Genomic DNA, 9,690 nt, shown 5'->3' on the forward strand with positions numbered 1-9,690 from the left:
TTTGACTTTTGTTGACATTGCTTTTGGTGTTTTAGTCATGAAGTCCTTGCCCATGCCTGTGTCCTGAATGGTATTGCCTAGGTTTTCTTCTAGGGTTTTTATGGTGTTAGGACTTATGTGTAAATCTTTAATTCATTTGGAGTCAATTTTTGTATAAGGTGTAAAAAAGGGGGCCATTCTCACCTTTCTACACATGGCTAGCCAGTTTCCCAACACCATTTATGAAACAGGGAATCCTTTCCCCATTGCTTGTTTTGTCAGGTTTGTCAAAGATCAGGTGGTTGTAGACGTTTGGTGTTGCCTCAGAGGCCTCTATTCTGTTCCATTGGTTTATATCTCTGTTTTGTTACCAGTATCATGCTGTTTTGATTATTGTAGACTTGTAGTAAGGTAGCATGATGCCTCCAATTTTTTTTTATGCTTACTATTGTCTTGCTATGCAGGCTCTTTTATGGTGTATAATTATTCCAGTTATGTAAAGCAGACTGAATAACAATTCTTCAAAAAATCTTGCAAATAATAGAAGCAGAAGAAAAAGTTTTAATCCAGTTGAGAAAAAATTTTAATCCGTTTTATGCAGAGAATCCCTGGAAATCCACAAAAATTATTCGAATTAATAAATGAGTTCAGAAAGAGAGCAGCATACAAAATCAATATGCAAGATAAATTGCATTTCTAAATTGTGATGACAAATTTTATCTGTCAACTTGTCTGGGCCATGGGATTCCCAGATATCTGGCTAGACATTGTTTCTTGGTTGTCTGTGAGGCTATTTTCAGAGGAAACTAGCTTTAGAATTGATACTGAGTGAGGCAGGTGGTCCTCTCCAGTGTAGATGGGCACAATCCAATCTATTGAAGGCTCAAATAAAACATAAAAATTTGAATTTTCTCTGCCTAACTGCTTGAGCTGGGATCAGTCTCCCGTCCTCAGTGCTCCTGGTTGCACATTTCAGACTCATGCTGCAATCTATGCCATCAGCTCACTGGCTCTCAGGCCTTCTAACTATATCACAGGCTCTTCTTGGTCTTCACCTTGCAGATGGCAGATTGTGGGATTTCTCAGCCTTTGTAACTGTGTGAGTCAATACCTTATATCAAATCTCTCTCTCTCTCCCAATTTATTATTGTATATAGAAACCATTGTACTCATCAATTGCTACCTTTGACCAACTCAAATTTTACGTTTTATGTAATGGACAAATTTCCATTTCTTTGGAGTTTTTGTTTACTCTTTTGTAGTTACTGTATCTGTATAACTTCTTGAGTGTATATTAAAAGTCTTTTAAGGTAATGTAATGAAATAAGAAACATTTAATAAACAGCATTATAGCATACATTACTTGATTTGAAAATTGCTCCTGTATATCACTGGACACTTTGATGATATTCTTCATACAGTTTCTCAGGGTACACTGATGGAACAAAATACTAAAGTACACATCTTCATCTTTAATATACTTTTGGATAAACCATGCTTTTTTTTCTGAAAATATGTGATGCTTCCTGATTCATATTTTGAATTCCTAAGTACGCTAGGAGAAGGTAGTAATCATCTATGGCTAAGTGAACAGTTATTAAAAATTCCAAAAAGATATGAACTTTAGTAAGGAATGTTTTCCTTTATTTCCAGTTATTGTTTTCTATTTGTATTGGTAGAGAGATCCATTTATTTTTGTCAAGGATATTCTAGTGATGTTTGTCCACCTCATTAAGACTAGGAGGTAAGACATCTACTCATTTATCAACTAATGCGTTCCAACTATATGAAGTAGGAGCCCTTTCTTTCCCCCTCTCCCAGCATGCTTAGGAATTCAAAATATGAATCAGGAAGCATCACGTATTTTCAGAAAAAAAAGCATGGTTTATCCAAAAGTATATTAAAGATGAAGATGTGTACATTAGTATTTTGTTCCATCAGTGTACCCTGGGAAGCTATATGAAGAATATCATCAATTATTTTAATCATTTTTTTAATGGACAAAATAAAATACTTCTAAAAAAGTTTTAAAACAATTGTGGACAGATAAAGAATTACTGGATGATTTACCTAGCTAAACCTATGCATGACACTGTATTTCATTTAATCTTAAAATTTGCTTATCTGTTTGGTAGACTTGGGTTGTGTCAGTACCTTCTGTCAAGTTCAATTCTTCTCACAGGCAATAAATAAAGTTGAAAATATTTTGCAGTAAAATAAATTACTTTTATACTACTTGAATATTTGTTATTATTTTTTTTTAGATGGAGTCTTGCTCTGTTGCCCAGGCTGGAGTGCAGTAGCATGATCTTTGCTCACCACAACCTCTGCCTCCCAAGTTTAAGTGATCCTCCTGCCTCAGCCTTCCAAGTAGCTGGAATTACAAGCATACGCCACCACACCTGGCTACTTTTTGGATGTTTAGTAGAGATGGGGTTTCACCATGTTGGCCAGGCTGGTCTCAAACTTCTGATCTCAAGTGATTGGCTGTCTCAGCCTCCCAAAGTGCTGGGATTACAGGCATAAGCCATTGTGCCCAGTCCTGGTATTCTTTATTAAAACAAAACAAAACAAAACAAAACAAAACAAAACAAAACACTGCATAGATCTTTGGGAAGTGGCTGAATAGGTAGGTACGTTTATGTGTGTTAACACACTCTAAGACAAATGTTCAAGTGGTAATTGAGAAGGAACCTAAAATGGAAACATATTTTATCTTCTGGTAAGTGAGTATTCATTATCTGTGATGTAAAAAGTTCGTAATAGTCATTTTACTGGGTATATAAAAGATGCTTGATACTATTTTTTAAGTGAATTTACAACCAAAAAGTATCCTTTGTATGCTAATTTATATTAATTTATACTTAGCTTATATTTCCACATTTAAAAAGTAGACTTTTTCATTTTTTACTATGTCTACAAATTATGTGAAAACATGAAATGTAGTAAATATACTAAACTCCAAAAAATAACATTTTTTATATGACAGAGATAGATACAAGGGTTTTTTAATTCTCTGGTATTTCTTTAACTAGTTATAAAATAGCCTAACCCTTAGATCAATTTGAGCCTATTTTAACTTATAAAATAACTGAATGTACAACCGACATTTTAAAGGTCACAGGGAATTGAAAGGAGTAGACGAGTGAGATGGTTAAATGCCTTTTTTTTTTTTTTTTTTAAGTTTGAGTTTTCTGTAAAGCCTTAGAGAAACCTTTGGCCCAGAAAGTAGTTGAGTAGGGATTAAGTTCTTGCAGGGAAAAAAAGAAAGTTTTTTCCCTGAAGGTATTATAAGTATCCCAGCTGTTGGGGTACATACTCCCTGGTTATGACTGGCACTGAAATGTCAAAGCTCAAAATCCCAAGTTACTGAATTGTCTGCTTTAATTAGGCAAGGCCTATCTACCGCTCCCCTGCTCTGTATCAGCCAAAAGCTGCCTATGTTAGTTTCTTACAATCTTTTGACTGGGAAGACACCTCCCCATGCTCCTTCAATTATGTTTCCCTTTTTCTTCCCCAGAGATAATTTTTTCTATTATACTCCTTTATAATATAATTTTACTTATAAAACATTTATTTATAAAATTTATAAAACTTTTTTACTTGTTAGCTACATAGAGAATAAGAAAATGACATATGACCATTAAATCATTCATTCAAAGAATATAATTTGACGTTAGGTTACTAGATTTGTCAAAGGAGACATACCTAGATACATAATAATTTAATGATTATTAGTAAGCATAACAGCATATATAATATAATGTTGTAAATTTATTAATTTTATATAGACATATATCCTTACACAAAATAAAAGTGTGTGTGTGTATACATATAGAGGTATGCATATGTGTGTATATATGTACACCCATATATATACATATGTATGTATGTGTATATATTTGTATATATGTGTGCATATATATGTGTATATACATATGTGTGCCTATATATGTATATGTATGTGGGCATATATGTGTGCATATATATGTGTATAGAGAGAAACAGAGCCAGAGAGAGAATTCGTAACATTTCAGGGAGTCCTTGAAAGCTATTTTCATGGGATATCTTTCTTGTTAGAAATGATTCTTCACTGGGCAAATACATTTTTTATTTTTTAAATTTTTTGTCTTTACAGGCAGTCTGTCTTGTCGTTAAAAAGAAAAACAAAGAAGCTACCTCACCAATTAATTCAACTGATGTCTTAAGACCTTTTATTGAGTTCTATAACAGTAAAAATTCTTCTAATACTTTTTACCTATCATTAGGCTATTGAATGAACTGGAATCAAAAGTTTGCATGAAAATAATTAGCCCTACTCTTTCTTACCACTGTCCTATAAAGCAGAGCACTTTAATGTGTGCTCCCTGGTAAAGTGGTTAAAATTTATATTCTGATCCAGGAGGGCCAGGAAGGTCCCAATATTCTCTAGTCCTAACAAATTCCTGGATGCTGCCGCTATGGCTGTGTCAACCATTCTTTGAAGAGCAAAGTCTCAAAGAAGTGCTTCAAATTATTCTTCCTTGCTCCTATATACAACTGTTGCAAATCTCACTGTTTTTCTGGAAAATTTAGGTTTTTAAAAAGCTTACTCAAGTTCAAAGCAATTTCTCACTTGATTAAGCAGTTTTCCTTCCAAAGCCCAGTTCTGATTCAGCCTCAGAAACGTGAAGTGAGTGGGTTGAGGAGAACTTCCATGCCAGCTTCTTCAGTCAGGTTCAGCAGTCAGTAACAACAGAGTAGGGAAGCAACCGGAGAATGCTTTCAAGATAACAGAGAAAAGGGAATGGAAAAAAAATGCTTACTTGACATATGACGAATGATTTTGGTGCCCATTTGTGTGTCAGCTGTCAAAACATTAATTCTACTGAAGGCTTTTCAAAAATCTAATTTTTGAGGATTTTCATTTCTAGTTTCTTGATGAGGCTACTTGACTCCCTTGATTATTTACTGACTGACTTTTCAAGCCATGAGTGAAAGCATTCTATTGTGTTAATTTTGTGTCCTAGGTGAAGTGTCTTTCAAGATAACCTAGCACTGACACCCTTCTGCCATGTACGCACTGCCTATGGGGACACATCAACCTTTGCCCTGCTTATGCTTATGGTAAGTCATGTCCATGCAGCCTGCTTCCTTTTCTGTTCCCAGACAGATAGGCACCTCCAGCCTGCTTCTTATAGTTAGCCTTTTTAGGCATGCGTGAGTCAAGTATCGGTCCTTGCATCTCACATATTAAGCTATTTTAGTAGTTTTGTTGAAACAACATTATATCTAGAAGTTCCCTGAAGGTGGCAGGAAAAACACCTACATAACTTTCAGAAGAAATCCTTATTCTTTAATCTTATTCTGTTCAATCTTTAATCCTCTTCTGATATACATTAAAATGTATTGTGAGCTGTGGCAGAAAAATAATTTTCTTAGTGTATTTATATCATAGTTTATATAGATGCTTTGACATTTTGCTTTAAACTGTGGATGTGATTAGTATTCATTGTTTCTGGCTTTATGTTTTCAGCTAAACCTTGCCAGAGATAGTACAGTTCTATTACAGAACCTTATTCTATATGTATTATCTCATTTAGTCTTAAACCTGTGAGGTAGGGCTATTATTATTTCTATTTTAGAGATGAGAAAGTAAGGCACAGAAATAAAAAACCTATAAATCCATGTATAGCTATGTGTGTTGGTCCCTTTTTCATGGTACACATTCATTTACCTTGTAAGTGTTGTATCCCATCTGGTGCTTGGATGATGCCATTATTCAATAATGTCAGGGGCTCTGATTGATGGACAGCACGATACTGCTAGTGAATTCTACTGGCATCAATCCGCAGCCTTCTTTCTTTTTCTGTGCAATAAAAGTTGTATTGGAAGTCATGGTGTGTGAGTTATTATGGCAGTGCATATAGCATTCAGTTCGTATATGGATAGTGTTAGCAGAGAGGGAGGGAAAGAAAATCTGAATGCAAATAAATTATCTCTTTCAATGATCATACATCTCCACCCCCTTCATGAAGAAAAGAGATCAGCCTTTTTCAGAAGCAGATCTCAAAACAAGGATTCAAAGCACATCGTGTATTTGAAAAGGCAGGGAACACAAATATGGAACTAGGAAAATGATGCAGGCAAAACAGGGCAAATACAGGCAACTGACTTCATCCCACAGGGACACTTGGGGAAACTGCAACAAGAACTTCTCAAAATTATTCCACCAGAACAGTGAAACAAATGGGACATTCATATACTAAATCCTAAGAATGCTTAGTTAAGAATTTCAATGGGATATTCATTTCTTCAGTACTCTGACGTGCAAATGCAGACCAAACAACCCAGTTGGGAGTGGCAGCTGGGGTGGTGGTGGAAACACTCAGTAACAAAGGCGTACACATTACCAATTGGACCTCTGTCAGAGCATACCGGAAATTTGGAGAAATATGAATGGAACACTGGCATTGTCTTCTCCAGAAAAGTATGAAGGGATTGCCGGGAACTGCTGTGTGAATGGTACACATGGTCAACTGATTTTTGGAAGATTGAATGTTGATCATCTTATTGTTTTTTCTGTTTTCAGAAATAAATTATTGCTTTTCTTTTTTAGCAGTTCTTGCATGACAAATATATAGCTAGAGTCCTAAGATAGTTAGAAGACATGTACACATTTCAAAGATAATTTTTCCAAAGAGTAAAATCAGAAGCAGCAGGGTACATTTTTGGGGACTTCAGGTTCATGAAATCACCCTCTTGCAATGGTAAGTGATGTTCATATGCCCTGTCAGGAATCTTCATGCAGGTAAATCATTGTATGCATTAACTATACATTGTATAGTTAATGTATGCATTGTATACATACATTATATATACATATACATACATACATAGTTAATGTATACATTGTATGCATTACACATACATGTAATGTTTTTTTCCAAACCAATTATTTTTCATCAGTCATTGTCACTTTGCAGATCCAAAATAATCAACCTGATCCTGTCCTAATAATGTTTCCATATAAATATGCTCAGAGGCTGTGAGTACTCTTGGAAAAATTCAAAATCATCAGTGGAATAGCTACAACTTACTTGGTTAGATTATATTGTTAAACTGTCGCATAGTCTTTATTCCTGGTATCATGGCCATTATGCTTATGAGCCCATGGAGGAAGGAAATTCAGGTTACCTGAGGTAAAAGTCTGAATTTATCTAAACTTCACTCTTCTGCAATTAGCTCCTTTTGGGGTTCATGTGGAATGTGGAATATAACTTTCCCATTCTCTCTACCCATTCCGAAATAGCCAAACTCAGCCTACATTACCCCAAATGCCTACAGTACCATTTGCTGCCAAATTTGCTGCTTCTTTACAGGCTCTGCCCATTTGGCAGTCTGCTGGCAACTATATAAGGTCATGCAGTTCATGGACTCTAGTTTAGGCATTTTGCCTTCCCAATGTCATTTAATATGGGTCAGCAATGAGCTCATCAAACAGCTTGGGTCCTTATTTTAAATTAACCTATTGAATCACAAGTTTTCTATATCAATGAATTCAGTATGCTTTAAAAATTATGCCTTACTCAAATTTGTTAAGCATATTTCATATTTATTTTTACAAATTTGCTACTTATGTTTTAATGGCAAGTTCCCTTGACTGGTTTTGTGTATAACACTTTACTTCTTGTTCTAATTATAAATTTTACCATAATCTCTTACTCTACCCAAGCCATGTTGAATTTATATTTCTTTGTCTTGTCATTTAATATCCAACCGCTGGAAAAGATGAATTTTAGTTTGCTTTCTTTTTTTTTAATCTAAGGACAACTTCTTCAGTCAAGGATGATATTGAATTTCTAAATGAGATGCACAGCAAGTCATGTTTCATTGGAATTTTGGATGTTGACCTATTTCTTGTTTCACTGGAATTTTGGAGGTTGACCTATTTCTTGTTTTTTAATTAATCTGTAGTACCTTCTTAGCAATTAGTAAGAGTCTGGTCTTTTCTGATCAATGCCCTAACATTCACATAAAAGATATGGCCAAGCTGTAAATCAAATGGTACTGTAATTCTGCCAGCTGCAGAGTCAATATCTGAATTTGGTCTTCAGTGATTTCTGTTGTCAGCAATATCCTATTTTTTTTCTACTAGGTCATGAGAAATCTTTGAAAATTGTTTCATTCCTTAGGAGAACATTTAGAAATTTGATTTGCCCTTTACTTTGATTCATTTAGCAAGTACTGTTTGAAGTATCCATCTGACCCATGACATAGTAATTTTAATTTCTTTATACTAGGGATAATCTCGTTTCCCAGGATTTCATCCTAATAGACAATTGTTGTTTCCTTTTCTAGCATTCGCTGCCCTCTTTTTTCCTTTGCTAAATGTATCAACAATTTAATTTCCCATTATGTCCCTGTATTACACAGAGGTTTCCTTCATTCCAGCTCCAGAGAAAGGTCATGAGTTTCTTTAGGTCATCAGCACATATTATCCCCCTAGCAAAAATCATGAGTGGATATGTAACCTAGTTTGTCCATTTAGGCTGAATGTGAAGATTGACTTTAGAACGCTGGGAAAATGATACACTCATATGAAGTTTAGAACTGTTCCACTCTTTTTTTTTTTTTTTTTTTTTTTTTTTTTTTTTTTTTTTTTTTTTTTTTTTTTTTTTTGTTTTTACAATGAGAGAAGCCATAGTAAGAAAAAAAGGCTACATATAGGGTAGGACCAAGAAGAAAAAAAAAATCAGAAAATTCAGATAAATGGCACTTGGAACCCAAGCAAACCATGCATGTGATTTTTCTGCCACTTTTGGTCTTTACAGTTAGAATTCCTCAAATACAAATTATTAAGGTAGTTGGAGTTGGGAGGTTTTTTTTTTGACTCAGAGTAGAAAGATGTCTTATTGCCACATCCTCAGTGATTACATTGTTCTAGGTAATCACGAGGAATACCTTCGTCTGCAGTTTCATCACTGAGTCTCATGGACAGCCAGAAATTCATCCTATAATATGAATGACGATCTTACTTTCTTTCATTCCAACTTAGCCTAATGAGGAATTTTAAATACTGTATATTTTCCTGATTTGTTTTTTCTAGTGCATTTGCTAGTACCAATTGCTATGTTTCTTCCAGTACTTTTTATGTTGCAAGTAGAGGAAACCCAGTTAAAACGGTTTCAGGAAGTTATAATTATATTTTATTAAAGTTAAAAATAGAGCTTTCATAACACATAATTTTGTGCATATCCTAAGCATAAGTAGGTCCAGGAATTCAACTGATGTTACTAGTTTTTTCTCTCTCTTTCTTTCATCTTCACCATCTTTCAGTTTTCCACTTTTTTTTTTTTTGGTCTGAGATTTTTTCTTAATTAGGCTTTCTACTTGAGTTGGCTAGATGGTGACTAGTATCTTCATCTTTATAGTCAATTGCTGAATCCAGGAAGTTTAATTATTCTGACTAAATCTGCAAAGGACACATGTACGGAAATGTGACACCAAAACCACATGTACTAAAATTTGGGAAGCAATAGTTTACCAAAGGGAAATCAGAGTACTGATATGTTATGCTATTCAAATTCTGATTGTTTTGTTGTGTTCCAAATTTTGTGTATGTATTTCTTAAATTATATTTAAAATGAAAAAGAATAACTAGCTATATGTCTTTCTCCTACTTTTTTTGGTTTGTTTATTTTGAGGAAGAGCCTCACTCTGTCACTCAGC

This window comes from Cebus imitator, unplaced genomic scaffold (assembly GCF_001604975.1).
Source record: "Cebus imitator isolate Cc_AM_T3 unplaced genomic scaffold, Cebus_imitator-1.0 Scaffold168, whole genome shotgun sequence".
Classification (NCBI taxonomy): Eukaryota; Metazoa; Chordata; class Mammalia; order Primates; family Cebidae; genus Cebus; species Cebus imitator.